Source organism: Pseudophryne corroboree, chromosome 8, assembly GCF_028390025.1.
Source record: "Pseudophryne corroboree isolate aPseCor3 chromosome 8, aPseCor3.hap2, whole genome shotgun sequence".
Classification (NCBI taxonomy): domain Eukaryota; kingdom Metazoa; phylum Chordata; class Amphibia; order Anura; family Myobatrachidae; genus Pseudophryne; species Pseudophryne corroboree.
In genome coordinates, this window is record NC_086451.1 from 417,766,539 (window position 1) to 417,791,460 (window position 24,922).

The window sequence follows — 24,922 nt, forward strand, 5'->3', positions numbered from 1 at the left end:
GCTTCCTGAGTTGCATGCGCTTGAGGGACGGGAGGTGTGGGCCCCTAGATCGGTGGTCTCTATTTCCCAACTCTACCTAAATGACTCACTCAAATCCTTTCAGCAACTGAAAGATGAGTTTGGCTTACCTAACTCATATTTTTTCAGATACCTTCAACTTCGACATGCCCTCCAGTCCCAGTTTGCGGATTCCCCCCCGCGAATCCTCCCATTTCCCATCAAGACCTTTGTAACTACATTGGGTCGAACTAAGATGGTTTCCCTTGCGTATGGATATCTTCTCACCAAAATCCATGCGGACCCTCTGACACGTCTCCGTGGAAAATGGGAGGAGGATGTAGGTCTCATGGGTGAGGAGGACTGGGCTCTTGCTCTGGAATACCCCGCTACAGTCACCAAGTCCCTCAGATACCAACAAATCCAATTCTTCATTCTACATAGAACATATATGACTCCAGCTAGACTGGCCTCTTTTGGGACTGGCAGATCTGGTCTCTGCCCTAAGTGCGAGGCGGATATGGGAACATTTTGGCATATGGTATGGGATTGCCCAAGACTACGGGTGTTCTGGTCGGGGGTTAGATCGGTGCTGGAGAGTACGGGAGTGACTGGCGGACTGCTTACCCCACAATTCTGTATTTTGGGGATAGGAGGCTCTACTTCTGAGACTGGCCCGGTCGATCTATATGCTCGCAATGTATGTGCCTTGGCTAAGGTTTGCATTGCGAGACTCTGGATGGCCCCTAGCGGCCCTTTAATCTCTGCGCTCAAGACCTTGGTTAACGACACAATACTCAAGGAAAGATATATTTATATGAAACAGAACGCATCGGCCAAGTTTGAAAGAATTTGGTCTCGTTGGCTGGAGTCTCCCCATTCCCACCTGGTCCCTCAATCATAGTGGATACTGAAGAGCTATTGTGCCAATGATCTAATTTATAATGATGTATGTTTAGAAGGCTGACAGCTCAGCTCTGCGGGCCTGCCTTAATACATATGCGACTGATAAGGTCCTAGTTCAGATGACTACTTCTTACTATGTTCTTCCTATGTTTCTTATTTATTTCTTTTTATTTTCTTTTTATGTACCCTTTTGTGGGTTAGTTTAAGGGTAAAAAATTAAAAAACGGACATGTAGATTTATATACTGACTGCAGATGTTGCAGGCTCAGACGGGCTGACAAAATCTATGTAAACGAAGATGTGATTAATGTGATGATGTGAAATGCCGTTGATATGCAATGTCTGTAACTCAATCTACATATTATTGAATAAAAATTACTTTATTAAAAAAAAAAAAAAGGTTAAACTGGAAGGCTGTGAAGAATTTTTCTTGATTGCAGCAACAATGAAAATACAATACTGAACAGAATACTTGTAAATTGTGAAGAAGCACTGTGAAACTAAAGCAGGTGACTATGGTGAAGAATGAGGTAAACTGAGAGCTGATTAAACGAGCACCTGAGTTTAGTAGAATCTTCCAAAGGCTGTGTGATTGAAGCAGGCAGACAGGGTATCCTCTCACAAGACTCTGGAAATCCACTTGTTTGCCACTGGGAGAGCAATTGACTGACAGCACAGCAGGGAGCTGGTGGAACTTTTGCAGTGAAGGCTGCAGGAAGACCTCTGGGAGTGGAGGAGATATCTGGACCACTGGAATCACACAGAAAACCATGGAGAGAGCACAGAGCTAGGGTATAGAGTAGCTACAACAAAGCACTGGGTCAGAGTAACATAATCCCAGCCTACTTAAAGGCAGCACAAGTACGGGATTGGCTAACACTTACCCACAGGTGTTTCACAAGTGCTCTCAGGTGCTCATTTGGTCTCCAACATGGCCGCCCCCTATACTGCAGACACACAGCGGTTCCTTTGGCCATTTGGTCCCCACACTCCTGGCTCCCAGAACCTGCATCACCTCTGACGCTGACTACGCCGTGTCCCAACACGGCCGCACAGCACCGCGAGCAACCGCACCGGCAACGGATGGACCCCAGAACCCGCAGAGGTGAGTGTTCGGTTCGTGACAGAGGTGGGGTGATATCGCTGTAATGCAGGGAGGTGAGGTGATATCGCTGTAATGCAGGGAGGTGAGATCGCTGTAATGCAAGGAGGTGGGTTGATATCGCTGTAATTCAGGGAGGTGGCATGATATCGCTGTAATGCAGGGAGGTGGGGTGATATTGCTGTAATGCAGGGAGGTGGGGTGATATTGCTGTAATGCAGGGAGGTGGGGTGATATCGCTGTAATGCAGGGAGGTGGTGGGTGATATTGCTGTAATGCAGGGAGGTGGGGTGATATCGTTGTAATGCAGGGAGGTGGCGTGATATCGCTGTAATGCAGGGAGGTGGGGTGATATTGCTGTAATGCAGGGAGGTGGGGTGATATTGCTGTAATGCAGGGAGGTGGGGTGATATCGCTGTAATGCAGGGAGGTGGTGGGTGATATTGCTGTAATGCAGGGAGGTGGGGTGATATCGCTGTAATGCAGGGAGGTGGGTGATATTGCTGTAATGCAGGGAGGTGGGGTGATATTGCTGTAATGGAGGGAGGTGGGGTGATATCGCTGTAATGCAGGGAGGTGGGGTGATATCGCTGTAATGCAGGGAGGTGGGGTGATATCGTTGTAATGCAGGGAGGTGGCGTGATATCGCTGTAATGCAGGGAGGTGGGGTGATATCGCTGTAATGCAGGGAGGTGGGGTGATATTGCTGTAATGGAGGGAGGTGGGGTGATATTGCTGTAATGCAGGGAGGTGGGGTGATATCGCTGTAATGCAGGGAGGTGGGGTGATATCGCTGTAATGCAGGGAGGTGGGGTGATATCGCTGTAATGCAGGGAGGTGAGTGATATCGCTGTAATGCAGGGAGGTGGGGTGATATCGCTGTAATGCAGGGAGGTGGTGGGTGATATCGCTGTAATGGAGGGAGGTGGGGTGATATTGCTGTAATGCAGGGAGGTGGGTGATATTTCTGTAATGCAGAGAGGTGGGGTGATATCGCTGTAATGCAGGGAGGTGGCATGATATCGCTGTAATGCAGGGAGGTGGGGTGATATTGCTGTAATGCAGGGAGGTGGGGTGATATTGCTGTAATGGAGGGAGGTGGGGTGATATCGCTGTAATGCAGGGAGGTGGGGTGATATCGCTGTAATGCAGGGAGGTGGTGGGTGATATTGCTGTGATGGAGGGAGGTGGGGTGATATCGCTGTAATGCAGGGAGGTGGTGGGTGATATTGCTGTAATGGAGGGAGGTGGGGTGATATCGCTGTAATGCAGGGAGGTGGCGTGATCTCGCTGTAATGCAGGGAGGTGGGGTGATATTGCTGTAATGGAGGGAGGTGGGGTGATATCGCTGTAATGCAGGGAGGTAGGGTGATATCGCTGTAATGCAGGGAGGTGGGGTGATATTGCTGTAATGCAGGGAGGTGGGGTGATATCGCTGTAATGCAGAGAGGTGGGGTGATATCGCTGTAATGCAGGGAGGTGGTGGGTGATATTGCTGTAATGCAGGGAGGTGGTGGGTGATATTGCTGTAATACAGGGAGGTGGTGGGTGATATTGCTGTAATGCAGGGAGGTGGTGGGTGATATTGTTGTAATGCAGGGAGGTGGTGGGTGATATTGCTGTGATGGAGGGTGGTGGGTGATATTGCTGTAATGCAGGGAGGTGGTGGGTGATATTGCTGTAATGCAGGGAGGTGGGGTGATATCGCTGTAATGCAGGGAGGTGGCGTGATCTCGCTGTAATGCAGGGAGGTGGGGTGATATTGCTGTAATGGAGGGAGGTGGGGTGATATCGCTGTAATGCAGGGAGGTAGGGTGATATCGCTGTAATGCAGGGAGGTGGGGTGATATCGCTGTAATGCAGAGAGGTGGGGTGATATCGCTGTAATGCAGGGAGGTGGTGGGTGATATTGCTGTAATGCAGGGAGGTGGTGGGTGATATTGCTGTAATGCAGGGAGGTGGTGGGTGATATTGCTGTAATGCAGGGAGGTGGTGGGTGATATTGTTGTAATGGAGGGAGGTGGTGGGTGATATTGCTGTAATGCAGGGAGGTGATGGGTGATATTGCTGTAATGGAGGGAGGTGGGGTGATATCGCTGTAATGCAGGGAGGTGGGGTGATATCGCTGTAATGCAGGGAGGTGGGGTGATATCGCTGTAATGCAGGGAGGTGGCGTGATATCGCTGTAATGCAGGGAGGTGGGGTGATATTGCTGTAATGCAGGGAGGTGGGGTGATATTGCTGTAATGGAGGGAGGTGGGGTGATATCGCTGTAATGCAGGGAGGTGGGGTGATATTGCTGTAATGCAGGGAGGTGGCGTGATATCGCTGTAATACAGGGAGGTGGTGGGTGATATTGCTGTAATGCAGGGAGGTGGGGTGATATTGCTGTAATGCAGGGAGGTGGCGTGATACTGCTGTAACGCAGGGAGGTGGGGTGATATCGCTGTAATGCAGGGAGTTGGGGTGATATTGCTGTAATGCAGGGAGGTGGTGGGTGATATCGCTGTAATGCAGGGAGGTGGGGTGATATTGCTGTAATGGAGGGAGGTGAGGTGATATCGCTGTAATGCAGGGAGGTGGCGTGATATCGCTGTAATGCAGGGAGGTGGGGTGATATCGCTGTAATGCAGGGAGGTGGGGTGATATTGCTGTAATGGAGGGAGGTGGGGTGATATTGCTGTAATGCAGGGAGGTGGGGTGATATCGCTGTAATGCAGGGAGGTGGGGTGATATCGCTGTAATGCAGGGAGGTGGGGTGATATCGCTGTAATGCAGGGAGGTGGGGTGGTATTGCTGTAATGCAGGGAGGTGGGGTGATATTGCTGTAATGCAGGGAGGTGGGGTGATATCGCTGTAATGCAGGGAGGTGAGTGATATCGCTGTAATGCAGGGAGGTGGCGTGATATCGCTGTAATGCAGGGAGGTGGGGTGATATCGCTGTAATGCAGGGAGGTGGTGGGTGATATCGCTGTAATGGAGGGAGGTGGGGTGATATTGCTGTAATGCAGGGAGGTGGGTGATATTTCTGTAATGCAGAGAGGTGGGGTGATATCGCTGTAATGCAGGGAGGTGGCATGATATCGCTGTAATGCAGGGAGGTGGGGTGATATTGCTGTAATGCAGGGAGGTGGGGTGATATTGCTGTAATGGAGGGAGGTGGGGTGATATCGCTGTAATGCAGGGAGGTGGGGTGATATCGCTGTAATGCAGGGAGGTGGTGGGTGATATTGCTGTAATGCAGGGAGGTGGGGTGATATCGCTGTAATGCAGGGAGGTGGTGGGTGATATTGCTGTAATGGAGGGAGGTGGGGTGATATCGCTGTAATGCAGGGAGGTGGCGTGATCTCGCTGTAATGCAGGGAGGTGGGGTGATATTGCTGTAATGGAGGGAGGTGGGGTGATATCGCTGTAATGCAGGGAGGTAGGGTGATATCGCTGTAATGCAGGGAGGTGGGGTGATATTGCTGTAATGCAGGGAGGTGGGGTGATATCGCTGTAATGCAGAGAGGTGGGGTGATATCGCTGTAATGCAGGGAGGTGGTGGGTGATATTGCTGTAATGCAGGGAGGTGGTGGGTGATATTGCTGTAATGCAGGGAGGTGGTGGGTGATATTGCTGTAATGCAGGGAGGTGGTGGGTGATATTGTTGTAATGGAGGGAGGTGGTGGGTGATATTGCTGTAATGCAGGGAGGTGATGGGTGATATTGCTGTAATGGAGGGAGGTGGGGTGATATCGCTGTAATGCAGGGAGGTGGGGTGATATCGCTGTAATGCAGGGAGGTGGGGTGATATCGCTGTAATGCAGGGAGGTGGCGTGATATCGCTGTAATGCAGGGAGGTGGGGTGATATTGCTGTAATGCAGGGAGGTGGGGTGATATTGCTGTAATGGAGGGAGGTGGGGTGATATCGCTGTAATGCAGGGAGGTGGGGTGATATTGCTGTAATGCAGGGAGGTGGCGTGATATTGCTGTAATACAGGGAGGTGGTGGGTGATATTGCTGTAATGCAGGGAGGTGGGGTGATATTGCTGTAATGCAGGGAGGTGGCGTGATACTGCTGTAACGCAGGGAGGTGGGGTGATATCGCTGTAATGCAGGGAGTTGGGGTGATATTGCTGTAATGCAGGGAGGTGGTGGGTGATATTGCTGTAATGCAGGGAGGTGGTGGGTGATATCGCTGTAATGCAGGGAGGTGGGGTGATATTGCTGTAATGGAGGGAGGTGAGGTGATATCGCTGTAATTCAGGGAGGTGGTGGGTGATATTGCTGTAATGCAGGGAGGTGGTGGGTGATATTGCTGTAATGGAGGGAGGTGGGGTGATATCGCTGTAATGCAGGGAGGTGGGGTGATATCGCTGTAATGCAGGGAGGTGGGGTGATATTGCTGTAATGGAGGGAGGGGGGGTGATATCGCTGTAATGCAGGGAGGTGGGGTGATATCGCTGTAATGCAGGGAGGTGGTGGGTGATATTGCTGTAATGGAGGGAGGTGGGGTGATATCGCTGTAATGCAGGGAGGTGGGGTGATATCGCTGTAATGCAGGGAGGTGGCGTGATATCGCTGTAATACAGGGAGGTGAGTGATATCGCTGTAATGCAGGGAGGTGGTGGGTGATATTGCTGTAATGGAGGGAGATGGGGTAATAGCGCTGTAATGCAGGGAGGTGGGGTGATATCGCTGTAATGCAGGGAGGTGGGGTGATATCGTTGTAATGCAGGAAGGTGGGGTGATATTGCTGTAATGGAGGGAGGTGGGGTGATATCGCTGTAATGCAGGGAGGTGGGGTGATATCGCTGTAATGCAGGGAGGTGGGGTGATATCGCTGTAATGCAGGGAGGTGGGGTGATATCGCTGTAATGCAGGGAGGTGGCGTGATATCGCTGTAATGCAGGGAGGTGAGTGATATTGCTGTAATGCAGGGAGGTGGGGTGATATCGCTGTAATGCAGGGAGGTGGGGTGGTATTGCTGTAATGCAGGGAGGTGGTGGGTGATATTGCTGTAACGCAGGGAGGTGGCGTGATACTGCTGTAACGCAGGGAGGTGGGGTGATATCGCTGTAATGCAGGGAGTTGGGGTGATATTGCTGTAATGCAGGGAGGTGGGGTGATATCGCTGTAATGCAGGGAGGTGGGGTGATATCGCTGTAATGCAGGGAGGTGGGTGATATCGCTGTAATGCAGGGAGGTGGGGTGATATCGCTGTAATGCAGGGAGGTGGGTGATATCACTGTAATGCAGGGAGGTGGTGGGTGATATTGCTGTAATGCAGGGAGGTGGGGTGATATCGCTGTAATGCAGGGAGGTGGGGTGATATCGCTGTAATGCAGGGAGGTGGGGTGATATTGCTGTAATGCAGGGAGGTGGGTGATATCGCTGTAATGCAGAGAGGTGGGGTGATATTGCTGTAATGCAGGGAGGTGGCGTGATATCGCTGTAATGCAGGGAGGTGGCGTGATATCGCTGTAATGCAGGGAGGTGGTGGGTGATATTGCTGTAATGCAGGGAGGTGGGGTGATATTGCTGTAATGCAGGGAGGTGGCGTGATATCGCTGTAATGCAGGGAGGTGGGGTGATATCGCTGTAATGCAGGGAGGTGGGGTGATATCGCTGTAATGCAGGGAGGTGGGGTGATATCGCTGTAATGCAGGGAGGTGGGGTGATATCGCTGTAATTCAGGGAGGTGGGGTGATATCGCTGTAATGCAGGGAGGTGGGGTGATATCGCTGTAATGCAGGGAGGTGAGTGATATCGCTGTAATGCAGGGAGGTGGGGTGATATCGCTGTAATGCAGGGAGGTGGGGTGATATTGCTGTAATGCAGGGAGGTGGCGTGATATCGCTGTAATGCTGGGAGGTGGGGTGATATCGCTGTAATGCAGGGAGGTGGGGTGATATTGCTGTAATGCAGGGAGGTGGGGTGATATTGCTGTAATGGAGGGAGGTGGGGTGATGTCGCTGTAATGCAGGGAGGTGGTGGGTGATATTGCTGTAATGGAGGGAGGTGGGGTGATATTGCTGTAATGCAGGGAGGTGGGGTGATATTGCTGTAATGCAGGGAGGTGGCGTGATATCGCTGTAATGCAGGGAGGTGGGGTGATATCGCTGTAATGCAGGGAGGTGGGGTGATATTGCTGTAATGCAGGGAGGTGGGGTGATATTGCTGTAATGGAGGGAGGTGGGGTGATATCGCTGTAATGCAGGGAGGTGGGGTGATATTGCTGTAATGCAGGGAGGTGGGGTGATATTGCTGTAATGGAGGGAGGTGGGGTGATATCGCTGTAATGGAGGGAGGTGGGGTGATATCGCTGTAATGCAGGGAGGTGGGGTGATATTGCTGTAATGCAGGGAGGTGGCGTGATATCGCTGTAATGCAGGGAGGTGGGGTGATATCGCTGTAATGCAAGGAGGTGGGGTGATATCGCTGTAATGCAGGGAGGTGGTGGGTGATATTGCTGTAATGCAGGGAGGTGGGGTGGTATAGCTGTAATGCAGGGAGGTGGTGGGTGATATTGCTGTAATGCAGGGAGGTGGGTGATATTGCTGTAATGCAGGGAGGTGGGTGATATTTCTGTAATGCAGGGAGGTGGGGTGATATTGCTGTAATGCAGGGAGGTGGGGTGATATCGCTGTAATGCAGGGAGGTGGTGGGTGATATTGCTGTAATGCAGGGAGGTGGTGGGTGATATCGCTGTAATGCAGGGAGGTGGGGTGATATCGCTGTAATGCAGGGAGGTGGCGTGATATCGCTGTAATGCAGGGAGGTGGGGTGATATTGCTGTAATGCAGGGAGGGGGGGTGATATCGCTGTAATGCAGGGAGGTGGGGTGATATCGCTGTAATGCAGGGAGGTGGGGTGATATCGCTGTAATGCAGGGAGGTGGGTGATATCACTGTAATGCAGGGAGGTGGTGGGTGATATTGCTGTAATGCAGGGAGGTGGGGTGATATCGCTGTAATGCAGGGAGGTGGGGTGATATCGCTGTAATGCAGGGAGGTGGGGTGATATTGCTGTAATGCAGGGAGGTGGGTGATATCGCTGTAATGCAGAGAGGTGGGGTGATATTGCTGTAATGCAGGGAGGTGGCGTGATATCGCTGTAATGCAGGGAGGTGGCGTGATATCGCTGTAATGCAGGGAGGTGGTGGGTGATATTGCTGTAATGCAGGGAGGTGGGGTGATATTGCTGTAATGCAGGGAGGTGGCGTGATATCGCTGTAATGCAGGGAGGTGGGGTGATATCGCTGTAATGCAGGGAGGTGGGGTGATATCGCTGTAATGCAGGGAGGTGGGGTGATATCGCTGTAATGCAGGGAGGTGGGGTGATATCGCTGTAATTCAGGGAGGTGGGGTGATATCGCTCTAATGCAGGGAGGTGGGGTGATATCGCTGTAATGCAGGGAGGTGAGTGATATCGCTGTAATGCAGGGAGGTGGGGTGATATCGCTGTAATGCAGGGAGGTGGGGTGATATTGCTGTAATGCAGGGAGGTGGCGTGATATCGCTGTAATGCAGGGAGGTGGGGTGATATCGCTGTAATGCAGGGAGGTGGGGTGATATTGCTGTAATGCAGGGAGGTGGGGTGATATTGCTGTAATGGAGGGAGGTGGGATGATATCGCTGTAATGCAGGGAGGTGGTGGGTGATATTGCTGTAATGGAGGGAGGTGGGGTGATATTGCTGTAATGCAGGGAGGTGGGGTGATATTGCTGTAATGCAGGGAGGTGGCGTGATATCGCTGTAATGCAGGGAGGTGGGGTGATATCGCTGTAATGCAGGGAGGTGGGGTGATATTGCTGTAATGCAGGGAGGTGGCGTGATATCGCTGTAATGCAGGGAGGTGGGGTGATATCGCTGTAATGCAGGGAGGTGGGGTGATATTGCTGTAATGCAGGGAGGTGGGGTGATATTGCTGTAATGGAGGGAGGTGGGGTGATATCGCTGTAATGCAGGGAGGTGGGGTGATATTGCTGTAATGCAGGGAGGTGGGGTGATATTGCTGTAATGGAGGGAGGTGGGGTGATATCGCTGTAATGGAGGGAGGTGGGGTGATATCGCTGTAATGCAGGGAGGTGGGGTGATATTGCTGTAATGCAGGGAGGTGGGGTGATATCGCTGTAATGCAGGGAGGTGGGGTGATATCGCTGTAATGCAGGGAGGTGGGGTGATATCGCTGTAATGGAGGGAGGTGGGGTGATATCGCTGTAATGCAGGGAGGTGGGGTGATATTGCTGTAATGGAGGGAGGTGGGGTGATATCGCTGTAATGCAGGGAGGTGGGGTGATATTGCTGTAATGCAGGGAGGTGGGGTGATATCGCTGTAATGCAGGGAGGTGGGGTGATATTGCTGTAATGGAGGGAGGTGGGGTGATATCGCTGTAATGGAGGGAGGTGGGGTGATATCGCTGTAATGCAGGGAGGTGGGGTGATATTGCTGTAATGGAGGGAGGTGGGGTGATATCGCTGTAATGCAGGGAGGTGGGGTGATATCGCTGTAATGCAGGGAGGTGGGGTGATATCGCTGTAATGCAGGGAGGTGGGGTGATATCACTGTAATGCAGGGAGGTGGCGTGATATCGCTGTAATGCAGGGAGGTGGTGGGTGATATCGCTGTAATGCAAGGAGGTGGGGTGATATCGCTGTAATGCAGGGAGGTGGTGGGTGATATTGCTGTAATGCAGGGAGGTGGGGTGGTATTGCTGTAATGCAGGGAGGTGGTGGGTGATATTGCTGTAATGCAGGGAGGTGGGTGATATTGCTGTAATGCAGGGAGGTGGGTGATATTTCTGTAATGCAGGGAGGTGGGGTGATATCGCTGTAATGCAGGGAGGTGGTGGGTGATATTGCTGTAATGCAGGGAGGTGGTGGGTGATATCGCTGTAATGGAGGGAGGTGGGGTGATATTGCTGTAATGCAGGGAGGTGGGGTGATATCGCTGTAATGCAGGGAGGTGGTGGGTGATATTGCTGTAATGCAGGGAGGTGGTGGGTGATATCGCTGTAATGCAGGGAGGTGGTGGGTGATATCGCTGTAATGGAGGGAGGTGGGGTGATATTGCTGTAATGCAGGGAGGTGGTGGGTGATATCGCTGTAATGCAGGGAGGTGGCGTGATATCGCTGTAATGCAGGGAGGTGGGGTGATATTGCTGTAATGCAGGGAGGTGGCGTGATATCGCTGTAATGCAGGGAGGTGGGTGATATTTCTGTAATGCAGAGAGGTGGGGTGATATTGCTGTAATGGAGGGAGGTGGGGTGATATCGCTGTAATGGAGGGAGGTGGGGTGATATCGCTGTAATGCAGGGAGGTGGGGTGATATTGCTGTAATGCAGGGAGGTGGGGTGATATCGCTGTAATGCAGGGAGGTGGGGTGATATCGCTGTAATGCAGGGAGGTGGGGTGATATCGCTGTAATGGAGGGAGGTGGGGTGATATCGCTGTAATGCAGGGAGGTGGGGTGATATTGCTGTAATGGAGGGAGGTGGGGTGATATCGCTGTAATGCAGGGAGGTGGGGTGATATTGCTGTAATGCAGGGAGGTGGGGTGATATCGCTGTAATGCAGGGAGGTGGGGTGATATTGCTGTAATGGAGGGAGGTGGGGTGATATCGCTGTAATGGAGGGAGGTGGGGTGATATCGCTGTAATGCAGGGAGGTGGGGTGATATTGCTGTAATGGAGGGAGGTGGGGTGATATCGCTGTAATGCAGGGAGGTGGGGTGATATCGCTGTAATGCAGGGAGGTGGGGTGATATCGCTGTAATGCAGGGAGGTGGGGTGATATCGCTGTAATGCAGGGAGGTGGCGTGATATCGCTGTAATGCAGGGAGGTGGTGGGTGATATCGCTGTAATGCAAGGAGGTGGTGGGTGATATCGCTGTAATGCAGGGAGGTGGTGGGTGATATTGCTGTAATTCAGGGAGGTGGGGTGGTATTGCTGTAATGCAGGGAGGTGGTGGGTGATATTGCTGTAATGCAGGGAGGTGGGTGATATTGCTGTAATGCAGGGAGGTGGGTGATATTTCTGTAATGCAGGGAGTTGGGGTGATATCGCTGTAATGCAGGGAGGTGGCGTGATATTGCTGTAATGCAGGGAGGTGGGTGATATTTCTGTAATGCAGGGAGGTGGGTGATATCGCTGTAATGCAGGGAGGTGGTGGGTGATATTGCTGTAATGCAGGGAGGTGGTGGGTGATATCGCTGTAATGCAGGGAGGTGGGGTGATATTGCTGTAATGCAGGGAGGTGGTGGGTGATATCGCTGTAATGCAGGGAGGTGGTGGGTGATATCGCTGTAATGCAGGGAGGTGGGGTGATATTGCTGTAATGCAGGGAGGTGGTGGGTGATATCGCTGTAATGCAGGGAGGTGGTGGGTGATATTGCTGTAATGCAGGGAGGTGGTGGGTGATATCGCTGTAGTGCAGGGAGGTGGTGGGTGATATCGCTGTAATGGAGGGAGGTGGGGTGATATTGCTGTAATGCAGGGAGGTGGTGGGTGATATCGCTGTAATGCAGGGAGGTGGGGTGATATCGCTGTAATGCAGGGAGGTGGCGTGATATCGCTGTAATGCAGGGAGGTGGGTGATATCGCTGTAATGCAGGGAGGTGGGGTGATATTGCTGTAATGGAGGGAGGTGGGGTGATATTGCTGTAATGGAGGGAGGTGGGGTGATATTGCTGTAATGCAGGGAGGTGGCGTGATATCGCTGTAATGCAGGGAGGTGGGTGATATTTCTGTAATGCAGAGAGGTGGGGTGATATTGCTGTAATGCAGGGAGGTGGGGTGATATCGCTGTAATGCAGGGAGGTGGGGTTATATCGCTGTAATGCAGGGAGGGGGGGGGGTGATATCGCTGTAATGCAGGGAGGTGGGTGATATTTCTGTAATGCAGAGAGGTGGGGTGATATTGCTGTAATGCAGGGAGGTGGGGTGATATCGCTGTAATGCAGGGAGGTGGGGTGATATCGCTGTAATGCAGGGAGGTGGTGGGTGATATTGCTGTAATGGAGGGAGGGGGGTGATATCACTGTAATGGAGGGAGGTGGGGTGATATTTCTGTAACAGGGAGGTGGGGTGGTATTGCTGTAAGACAGGGAGTTGGGGTGGACTGCTGTAGTGTGGGCCTGGAGACTGTTGTAATCTTGAAGTATTGCTGCAAAGTGTAGGAAAATTGATGATTGCTGTATCGATGTTCTATTTTGATATAATTGGGGTGTATTAAGTAATGTTGGTGGTCTTAGGGAGAAAAATCTCTATTGTTAATGTGAGTGCTGTTGATTTTGGCCCTCATTCCGAGTTGATCGGTCGCAAGGCGAATTTAGCAGAGTTACACACGCTAAGCCGCCGCCTACTGGGAGTGAATCTTAGCTTCTTAAAATTGCGACCGATGTATTCGCAATATTGCGATTACTAACTACTTAGCAGTTTCAGAGTAGCTCCAGACTTACTCTGCCTGTGCGATCAGTTCAGTGCTTGTCGTTCCTGGTTGACGTCACAAACACACCCAGCGTTCGCCCAGGCACTCCCACCGTTTCTCCGGCCACTCCTGCGTTTTTTCCGGAAACGGTAGCGTTTTCAGCCACACGCCCCTGAAACGCCGTGTTTCCGCCCAGTAACACCCATTTCCTGTCAATCACATTACGATCGCCGGAGCGAAGAAAAAGCCGTGAGTAAAATTACTTTCTTCATAGTAAAGTTACTTGGCGCAGTCGCAGTGCGAACATTGCGCATGCGTACTAAGCGGATTTTCACTGCGATGCGATGAAAAATACCGAGCGAACAACTCGGAATGAGGGCCTTTATTTTGAAGTTGATTGAGGCCTTCAGTGTTTATTAGGTGTATAGATTTCAAGTAGATGAATAGTATCTATGGGCCAAGCAGCAGCTGAGCTGAAGACACCAGCGAGTAGTGAAAGCTGCAAGAACAGGAAGGAGAGAGCCTGTCTGACAATTCTGCACACTTACTAGTGAAGTGGGCAGAATGGGGAGAAAAATACAGTGAAATCACGGACCTGGTGGAGGGGGTGGGGCTTAATGACGCAATTATATGCTAATAGCGTTATTTTAGCTCTGCTCCAATGCAAATATTGCCAAATCGTGTACTTTTCCTGGCAGGTGGGCAGGGCCTAATGATGCAATTACCTCATCCCCGCCCTGATCACCACCCACCTGATTCTCCTCTCCGGGCATGTCCCAAAAAGGAGATTAGAAATGTTGGTAGTATGCTGTAATACATGCACTGCATCGGTGGTACCCACCCCAGCAGCCCACCTCTCGGTAATATTACCCCACCTACTGGCAAATTGTTCAGTTGGGGCCACTTGCAGAATATCTTCCAGGGCTACTTTAAATTCCCAATCCCTCCTGCTGCTGTCTCTGTAAATTCCCTATTCTAGGCTCAGGCCTATGTTTCCTTTAGTATGTTGTTAGATCAGACTTATGCTGTGATATGGATGATTGAATCACAATCAAGGGATGGCCATCAACCATCGATGAGTTGAAATCATCGATGGTTTCTTGCTGATGTCGAATACTTTTGTCATCGATGAGGGAGAACCACATGGTTTCCGGCCATCGATGCTACCCAATGGTTCTTGTTATTTTATTTTTTTAAACAAGGTGCTGGGACATGGAGCTCTGCCCCCGACACCCACAAAGGCCCATCCCTTATTTCTGATTGGCTCACAGGCCAGTCATTGAAGAAATAGGGATGACCATCAGTTAGTGTAACCATCGAAGGCCATCCATTACAATATCATGGGTCTTCAACCTGCGGCCCTCCAGCTGCTGTGGAACTATACATCCCAGCATGCCCTGCCTCAGTTTTAGCATACCTTAATAGGAAAACTGTAGCAGGGCATGCTGGGATGTGTAGTTTCACAGCAGCTGGAGGGCCACAGGTTGAAGACCTGTGCATTACATAGTTTACTACCATCGATGGTCACTTACCATTTTACAACTGATGGTAACCATCGATGGAGAACACACTGATGGCCATCCCTAATTACAAATTGGAAGCTGAATGTTCATTTTGATATACTTCTTCTGCTCCATGTCTCCTTGCCCTGGTCAGCTGCCTTTGTGTGTCATTGTTGGCTTGTCTCTTGTTGAAGTCATCTTGCAGATTGTAAGTATGGAACCAACTTTTTGCAATTTATTATAGAGATATTAGGAATGCTATATTTGAGAATTTCTTTGTGTACATTTTTGAGATATTTTGTCTGCCATATTTTGCTAAACTGGGAGTGATTTCTGTGAATGAACAATGTCAATTCCATACAGTGCAAAGATAAGTTTTATTAATTGTGCGGGTGGCTTATGGGCAAACTTGCCTATTCTCCCGGAATGGCCGGGAGGCTCCCGAAAATCGAGTGACCCTCCCGGCCCCCCGGAAGAGCAGGCAAGTCTCCCGATTTGCGGGGTCCCCCCTGCCCGTCCGCCCACTTAGTGTGTAAAGTGGGCGGTCCGGGCAGTCGATGACGCGATCGCGGCATTACAGAGCGGGGGCGTGGCTTAAAGGAGGTGTCACTGTGACCCTGCCCTTGCTCCGCCCCCGTCCCGCCCTTGCTCCGCACCTGTCCCGCCTCCGGCCACCCCTTCCTTTACATCACAGCCTCCCCTGCCCGCCCGCTGAGCTTACCTGGCTGCTCTCTCCCGCAGAGAGCAGCCAGAATGTCGGTAAGTATGCTTATGGGGCAGTAGCGTGCGGTGCTGAGTCTTGACATTGATGAATTGCTTCAGAGCTAGACATGCTTAGAGATTCTGGACCTTATTCAGAGATGGATGCTGGTGCGTCCCGCATCGCAGTTTGCCTGTATCTGCATCGGATGCATTGCAACTGCTCGGCCTCAGACTGAATAAGGTCCAATGAACCGACTTCCTCCACTCTGCAATTCTAGGAGCACTGGATTTGGACTTGTGCACAATGAGAGTTGCTGTAACCTTTGACATCCACAGGTGCACAATATACCTTTGGACTTTGCCCTGTAATCCTGCTGTAATGGGTACTCCTGGGTAGGTAATGCACAGAGCACTGACTTCCTATACGTTCAGTGCGGGTCATTCTGACCCGATCGCTCGCTGCAGTTTGTTTCAGCGCAACGATCAGGTTGGAACTGCGCATGCGCCGGTGCCGCAGTGCGCCGACGCATGGCAGCCATCAGTGCCTAGCGATCGCCTCTGAGGCAGAAGCGGTCGCTGGGCGGGAGGGGGATGGACGGCGGTGTTAAGCTGAACCGCTAGGGAGGCGGGCCGCGGCGGCTGCGTGACGTCTCATGCAGCCGCTGCGGCCAGTGGCAGTGACGATCAACTCCCGATCAGCCGCAGGAGCTGCGCTGACCGGGAGTTACTCCACAAATACAAGAGCATCGCCGCTGTGCGATGCTTTTCTATTTGTGCGGGTGGGAGGGGGGGCGGACTGACATGCGGGGCGGACTAGCCCTGTGCTTTGCATCCCCCCGCATGTCAGGGAAGATGATCATAGCTGTGCAAAATGTATCACAGCTACGATCAACTCAGAATGACCCCCTGTATACACTGTAAAGAGTTTACTAAACACCACGGTATATGTGAGTGTCTCTCTTCAGCACAATGAATCCTGACATCGCAGCTTGTTCTCCACAGGACACAATCTTCTCCAGCTCCTGTCTAGCAGTATGAGCTGTTTGCCCCGAAGACGCGGACCGTGTTGCTGGGCTAAGTATCAGTTACATATGTCACCTGTGCCAGCTCCCGTGAAGTTGGATAAAAAGAACAGCTGAGATGTTTTCAGCATGAAGTGTGAAGTTTCAGGATTAGTTAGTTATCACACTCCTATAAATAGCTGCTGGGATGTGTAGATTTGCCTCTAAAACTGGAGCACAGCGTAAACTAAATCTGGACTGTTAGGCTCTGCACGTGCTATGCAAATACTGTCATTTCAAAGAAATAAATATTGGCAGACATAAAAAGAGGTGGCATCACGTTATACATTTGGCGAAGGGAGGTGTCACCCGGAGACATAATGTGCACACAAGAATAGGGTGCCGTCATGTCTCATAGGGGTGCGACCGCTTGATATTGGAGTCATGGCACATTTCACCTCGGGCGTGCTTGGCCGTCCAGAAGGGCTAGGCCACCCCAAATGCCTTTTTCTTTGAAAAGATCCTTTTAAAGTTACTATTGGAGGAGAGCACCCATGCTGACTCACACTGGCCGGGATGTACTATGATGCCTGTCACATTCCGATACTTTATTGTACATGACAGGGGAGATCTCCCAACTGCCCCTCCCACTGCGTTACACTGCGACCCGCGGGTGGGACAGCGGGACAGACCGTGAAAAACGGGACAGTCCCGCCAAAATCGGGACAGTTGGGTGAGGTATGGTAGTGAATGCAATGGGTGCCATTGCTATGGGGCCCAGAGACTTACAGGGGGCCTGGACCCTGGTTATAAAGAAGCATATTAATTTCCCAGATTTGCCTGCTAAGAAATTGGGTCTGGTCCATTACTCAGCCTGAATTGTGTGACAATACATTTACAGTGTGAGGTGTGTTCAGTGGATATTATAATGGTAAGGGGGCACTGTAATGTGATATAATGTGACCTGGAGGCCACTGTTATGTGTCATAATCTGACCTGCTCAGTGTAATGTGGCGGGCATTATAATGTTACATAATTAGAACTGAGGCACTGTAATGTGGTACAATATGAAATGGAGGCACTGTAATGATATGAACTGGGACACTGTAATGTGGCATAATTTGGATTGGAGGGCACTCTAAAGTGGCACAGTATGTACAGTGATACCATAATGTGGCATAATATGAACTGTTTGTCATGATGTGAACTGGGAATACTGAGTTGCATAATGTGTACCCTACAATCTGATGATATGTAAACTATGTCACTACTATGGTTCAGAAAATGAACTAGGGCACTATTATGGGCCACAAATTATTAACTGCTGTGGAGAGGTGTCTCACTAGAATCATTTGGACAGGGGCCCCATCATTATGCTGCAATAAGCATTGGGACAGGGGCCCCTTTAATATGTTTCTATGGAGCCCACAGAGTTCTGGTTACGCCCCTGTTTATCGGTACTGCCAATAACTTCCTACCAACCACTCCTGCCCCGGAAGTACTCCCTCCTGCATGCTCTCAGTGGCAGCTACGTTTCCGCAGAGCTCTGGTGTCCTGCCGGGATTTACAACAACAGACACATCTACACTGTCAGTGCCCTGTGCAGCAGAGAATTAACAGATAAGACCTAGATATAGATTAGATCTAGAAGAGGATCTACAGCTCAGAGATACAATGATACAGGTTGAAATCAATTCTAGAGAGAGGATGTGATAGATCAGATCTACAGATAAGGTGCACCATACAAATGGATCAGCGGATGAGAGGGATTGCGCAAGATCTAGATAGAAAGTCAGTCTAAAGAGTTATATGACAGATAATGAGGGGAATGTGCTCCTGCGCTGCTTCCTTCTCCTCAGTGTCACTGGTCTACAGAAAGAAAAAAATTCTAATTAATGTCATGGTCATCTTAACAGCATTGTAGGCCCTGGCAAAGCAATGCACTGGGGCTCCTATATATCCATTCATGGGAACCAATTAAAAAGATATCATAATGCCCCTGCTGCGCTCCTGCACCGCTTCTCCACCTGCTTCCATACAGTGAATGGCTGCCAGCATTCTGATTGGTGTATAGCTCTAGTCATCCATCAATCAGCATGCTGACAGCCACAAACTCTCTGGCTGCAGACTGGAAGGCAGGTAGAGAATGCTGCACTCTGATTGGTGGATATCTTCAGCCATCCTCCAATCAGCATGCTGTCAGCCATTCACTGCCTGGTTGCAGGCTGGGAGGCAGGCAGAGAATGCCTGATTGTGTGGCCACCACCCACCCCTGCTCGAAGGCCCCTAGAATTGTGAGCCCTTGGGCAACTGCCGAGTGTGCCTATATGCTAAGATGGCTCTGATTAAGGGGTCTATTTATTTAATCTCACAATTTTCTCAAACAAAGTACAGGGTGATTCAAATGTCGCAGTACACCCTTCTGTTTCAAAAACTGTGCAGGAAATGGGAAAACTGAATACTTTAGTAAGATATGGAGGAGGTGGGCTATCTTTTAGGGTATGTACCGAACATGGGCGCCATCTTGAAATCGGCCATCTTGAATCTAAGTCAGTTTTTTAAATGGAAAGGGGGTCGTGTAACATGTCAAACAACATCATTTGCTGAAAAGTTTATTGCTGCAAACAGATTTGAAATAGCAGTTATGGTTCAAAAGTTACAACACTTTTTTTTTGTTGGAATTGCAGGCTGAACTGTACTCCATAAAGGACAATCATCTAATGTGTGGGCGTTGTGCTGCATTGTGGGCTCTTCACAAAGGATTCCAAAATCATTGTTAAGGTTGTCTCGTCAGTAGCACTTTTTGGACGACCACTCCATGACTTGTCAGCCACAGACCCAGTTTCTCGGAATTTGGAAATTAGGCACCTAACAGTGTTATGTGAAATTGGAGGTCTTTCTGGGTGCCGGTTGTTAAAATCTGCAGCTACAGTATGACATGGAAACTTCGTTCTCCAGCCTTCAAAATGACCTCAATTCTCTCATCTTTTGTCAAAGACATTTTCTGCTACCTGCAACAAAAAAGTGTTGTAACTTTTGAACCATAACTGCTATTTCAAATCTGTTTGCAGCAATAAACTTTTCAGCAAATTCTGATGTTGAAATTTGAAAAAAGTGACTTAGATTCAAGATGGCCAATTTCAAGATGGCGCCCATGTTCGGTACATACCCTAAAAGATAGCCCACCTCACCCATATTTTCCCATTTCCTGCACAGTTTTTAAAACAAAAGGGTGTACTCAGGGGTGTAGCAAGGGTGGCTCCGGTGGAGCGTGAGCTCGGGGCGCCGAAAAAGTTAGAGGGCGCATTGTCGCCCACCACCCCACATTCCCGCAGGCCACTGTACTGGCAGCCACAGAGCAGGAGGAGAAGAAGCAGAGGTAGTGCACACTGAATAGGTAGGGAACAGGGCAGGCCAGAGGCGTCAGCAGGAGACACTGACAGCCGGAACATGCCGGAGCTCTGCCCACCCTCTTTATAGTGCTGTGAGGCAGTAATGATAACCATTACAACGCCCATACTGCTATGCCCCTAAATTGTTGTTGCAAGCCTTTGACACGCACTGACCCTATTTTAAACATAGGGGGCACCCAAAGGAAACTTTCGCCCTGAGCTCCACATGGTCTAGAACTGACATTGTCACCAATTTAGGATTTTTAAATATTGTTTCTTTTCAAATGTAACACGCCACCACATGTTGGCTAGGCCCCCAATTCTGTACAGGGGAGGAAGGCGCCAAAAAATACCGTTCCTCCAGGCACCATGGCGCCTAGCTAGCTACCTCTCTGCGTCTACTGTGACTTTTCAATCACCCTATACAGTAATTTCCAGTTTTTCCACATGCTGATTTTGGCGCTATTTAGCAATACTGGGCTCCTTTTGGTACCTCTGCTGTGCTACTATATAAGGCTTTTGCTTCCTCACTGGCTGTTTCAAGTAGCCAGCAAGGTTTTCCTGCAGTATACACATGCGTGCCCACTGGCTTTGGTCTGGAGCATACTTGCCTACCTGACCCTCTCCATGAGGGAGAAAATGCTCTGTTCCTGGACTTTCCTGGTAATGTATGATTGCCATCACCTGTGGTGAAACGCCTTTCTTATCAATTAACTAGCTCACCACAGGTGATGGCAATCATACATTACCAGGAAAGTCCAGGAACAGAGCATTTTCTCCCTCATGGAGAGGGCCAGGTAGGCAAGTATGGCCTGGAGCAGACTTTGCGATACATCTATAGCTTTGCATGTCCCCCATAGAGTGGTCCTGGTTAGTGCCATCTCAGCAAGCAAAGCTTCTCGTCGCTTACTAAATTGCGGTAAGCCTCCATCCCTATACTGTAGACCTCTATGAGGACAGAGTTAAATAGATAAGCATTGAAGAAACCTCTGACTGCTCAGGTGTTAAAAGTCTTGATAAATTGAGAAGAGCCCTTTATCCGGGGATAACACCAGAGAAAAGCTTTTCGAAACTTATATATAGACCCCTAAATCTTATTTCTGTTTTGATAGACACAGGGGGATGAAAGAAATGAGGGATCATTGATCCGAGGATCTCCACTCCTTCTGTGTTCATGTTACACAACTATATGAGCTTGAAGTCACCTATGTGTACAGGTGGTTCTTATCTCAAAGGGTGGGAGAATCAATAGTGTTTAAGCATCGCCCCTTCCTCTCTTTCATCTCCTACCCAATAAACAGAATGCAGTTGTAGATGGTGTTGCCTGGCAGGTACAAGCTGAGACCCCTTGATAAAGTCTAAGGATGAAACGCGTTGGATTTTCCTTAGTGTGACCTCCAGCTGTTAAGATAAGACATGCTTTCATTTTATATTGTTTTACGCTTATATATATATTTTTAATCATGCTGTCTATATATATTTTTTTAGTTGATGATCTGTTCTTACTACTATTATTATTTTATGTATACCGTGTATGTAATAAATTATCATTGTTAAACTTTAAATTCTGAACATACCCTTTTTTGTTCTTTTATAAATTATTAGTTACAATTTTTACATTGACACCAGTGGTTGCTGACTACCCCCATCCTACATTTCCTACAAACTGAGATATACCCGCATTTTGCCAATAGTACATCACTCCCTAAGTGCAATACAATAAGGTCAAATCAGAATCGGACAATGAGGGTAGGGATGTGCACCGGACATTTTTCGGGTTTTGTGTTTTGGTTTTGGATTCGGTTCCGCGGCCGTGTTTTGGATTCGGACGAGTTTTGGCAAAACCTCCCTGAAAATTTTTTGTCGGATTCGGGTGTGTTTTGGATTCGGGTGTTTTTTACAAAAAACCCTCAAAAACAGCTTAAATCATAGAATTTGGGGGTCATTTTGATCCCATAGTATTATTAACCTCAATAACCACTCATTTTCAGTCTATTCTGAACACCTCACACCTCACAATATTATTTTTAGTCCTAAAATTTGCACCGAGGTCGCTGGATGACTAAGCTAAGCGACCCAAGTGGCCGACACAAACACCTGGCCCATCTAGGAGTGGCACTGCAGTGTCAGACAGGATGGCACTTCAAAAAATAGTCCCCAAACAGCACATGATGCAAAGAAAAAAAGAGGTGCACCAAGGTCGCTGGATGGCTAAGCTAAGTGACCCAAGTGGCCGACACAAACACATGGCCCATCTAGGAGTGGCACTGCAGTGTCAGACAGGATGGCACTTCAAAAAAATAGTCCCCAAACAGCACATGATGCAAAGAAAAAAGAGGTGCACCAAGGTCGCTGGATGGCTATGCTAAGCGACCCAAGTGGCCGACACAAACACATGGCCCATCTAGGAGTGGCACTGCAGTGTCAGAGAGGATGACACTTCAAAAAAATAGTCCCCAAACAGCACATGATGCAAAGAAAAAAAGAGGCGCAATGAGGTAGCTGTGTGACTAAGCTAAGCGACCCAAGTGGCCGACACAAACACCTGGCCCATCTAGGAGTGGCACTGCAGTGTCAGACAGGATGGCTCTTCAAAAAAATAGTCCCCAAACAGCACATGATGCAAATAAAAAAAGAGGCGCAATGAGGCAGCTGTGTGACTAAGCTAAGAGACCCAAGTGGCCGACACAAGCACCTGGCCCATCTAGGAGTGAAACTGCAGTGTCAGACAGGATGGCACTTCAAAAAAATAGTCCCCAAACAGCACATGATGCAAAGAAAAAAAGAGGCGCAATGAGGTAGCTGTGTGACTAAGCTAAGCGACCCAAGTGGCCGACACAAACACCTGGCCCATCTAGGAGTGGCACTACAGTGTCAGACAGGATGGCACGTCAAAAAATAGTCCCAAAACAGCACATGATGCAAAGAAAAAAAGAGGTGTACCAAGGTCGCTGGATGGCTAAGCTAAGCGACCCAAGTGGCCGACACAAACACCTGGCCCACCTAGGAGTGGCACTGCAGTGTCAGACAGGATGGCACTTCAAACAAATAGTCCCCAAACAGCACATGATGCAAAGAAAAAAAGAGGCGCAATGAGGTAGCTGTGTGACTAAGCTAAGCGACCCAAGTGGCCGACACAAACACTTGACGACACAGAGGTAGGTAGAGCAGTGGCCTACTGTACCGTACTGCTATATATTTTATACTGGTGGTCAGCAAAATTATGCACTGTCCTACTACTATATATATATATACTGTGCACAAAAACTTAAATGCACCACAGGTATGGATGGATAGTATACTTGACGACACAGAGGTAGGTAGAGCAGTGGCCTACTGTACCGTACTGCTATATATTATATACTGGTGGTCAGCAAAATTATGTACTGTCCTACTACTATATATATACTGCGCTCAAAAACTTAAATGCACCACAGGTATGGATGGATAGTATACTTGACGACACAGAGGTAGGTAGAGCAGTGGCCTACTGTACCGTACTGCTATATATTATATAGGGGTGGTCAGCAAAATTATGCACTGTCCTACTACTATATATATACTGCGCACAAAAACTTAAATGCACCACAGGTATGGATGGATAGTATACTTGACGACACAGAGGTAGGTAGAGCAGTGGACTACTGTACCGTACTGCTATATATTATATACTGGTGGTCAGCAAAATTATGCACTGTCCTACTACTATATATTAGAGATGAGCGCCTGAAATTTTTCGGGTTTTGTGTTTTGGTTTTGGGTTCGGTTCCGCGGCCGTGTTTTGGGTTCGAACGCGTTTTGGCAAAACCTCACCGAATTATTTTTGTCGGATTCGGGTGTGTTTTGGATTCGGGTGTTTTTTTCAAAAAACCCTAAAAAACAGCTTAAATCATAGAATTTGGGGGTAATTTTGATCCCAAAGTATTATTAACCTCAAAAAACATAATTTACACTCATTTTCAGCCTATTCTGAACACATCACACCTCACAATATTATTTTTAGTCCTAAAATTTGCACCGAGGTCGCTGTGTGAGTAAGATAAGCGACCCTAGTGGCCGACACAAACACCGGGCCCATCTAGGAGTGGCACTGCAGTGTCACGCAGGATGTCCCTTCCAAAAAACCCTCCCCAAACAGCACATGACGCAAAGAAAAAAAGAGGCGCAATGAGGTAGCTGTGTGAGTAAGATTAGCGACCCTAGTGGCCGACACAAACACCGGGCCCATCTAGGAGTGGCACTGCAGTGTCACGCAGGATGGCCCTTCCAAAAAACCCTCCCCAAACAGCACATGACGCAAAGAAAAAAAGAGGCGCAATGAGGTAGCTGTGTGAGTAAGATTAGCGACCCTAGTGGCCGACACAAACACCGGGCCCATCTAGGAGTGGCACTGCAGTGTCACGCAGGATGGCCCTTCCAAAAAACCCTCCCCAAACAGCACATGACGCAAAGAAAAAAAGAGGCGCAATGAGGTAGCTGACTGTGTGAGTAAGATTAGCGACCCTAGTGGCCGACACAAACACCGGGCACATCTAGGAGTGGCACTGCAGTGTCACGCAGGATGTCCCTTCCAAAAAACCCTCCCCAAACAGCACATGACGCAAAGAAAAAAAGAGGCGCAATGAGGTAGCTGTGTGAGTAAGATTAGCGACCCTAGTGGCCGACACAAACACCGGGCCCATCTAGGAGTGGCACTGCAGTGTCACGCAGGATGTCCCTTCCAAAAAACCCTCCCCAATCAGCACATGATGCAAAGAAAAAGAAAAGAAAAAAGAGGTGCAAGATGGAATTATCCTTGGGCCCTCCCACCCACCCTTATGTTGTATAAACAAAACAGGACATGCACACTTTAACCAACCCATCATTTCAGTGACAGGGTCTGCCACACGACTGTGACTGATATGAC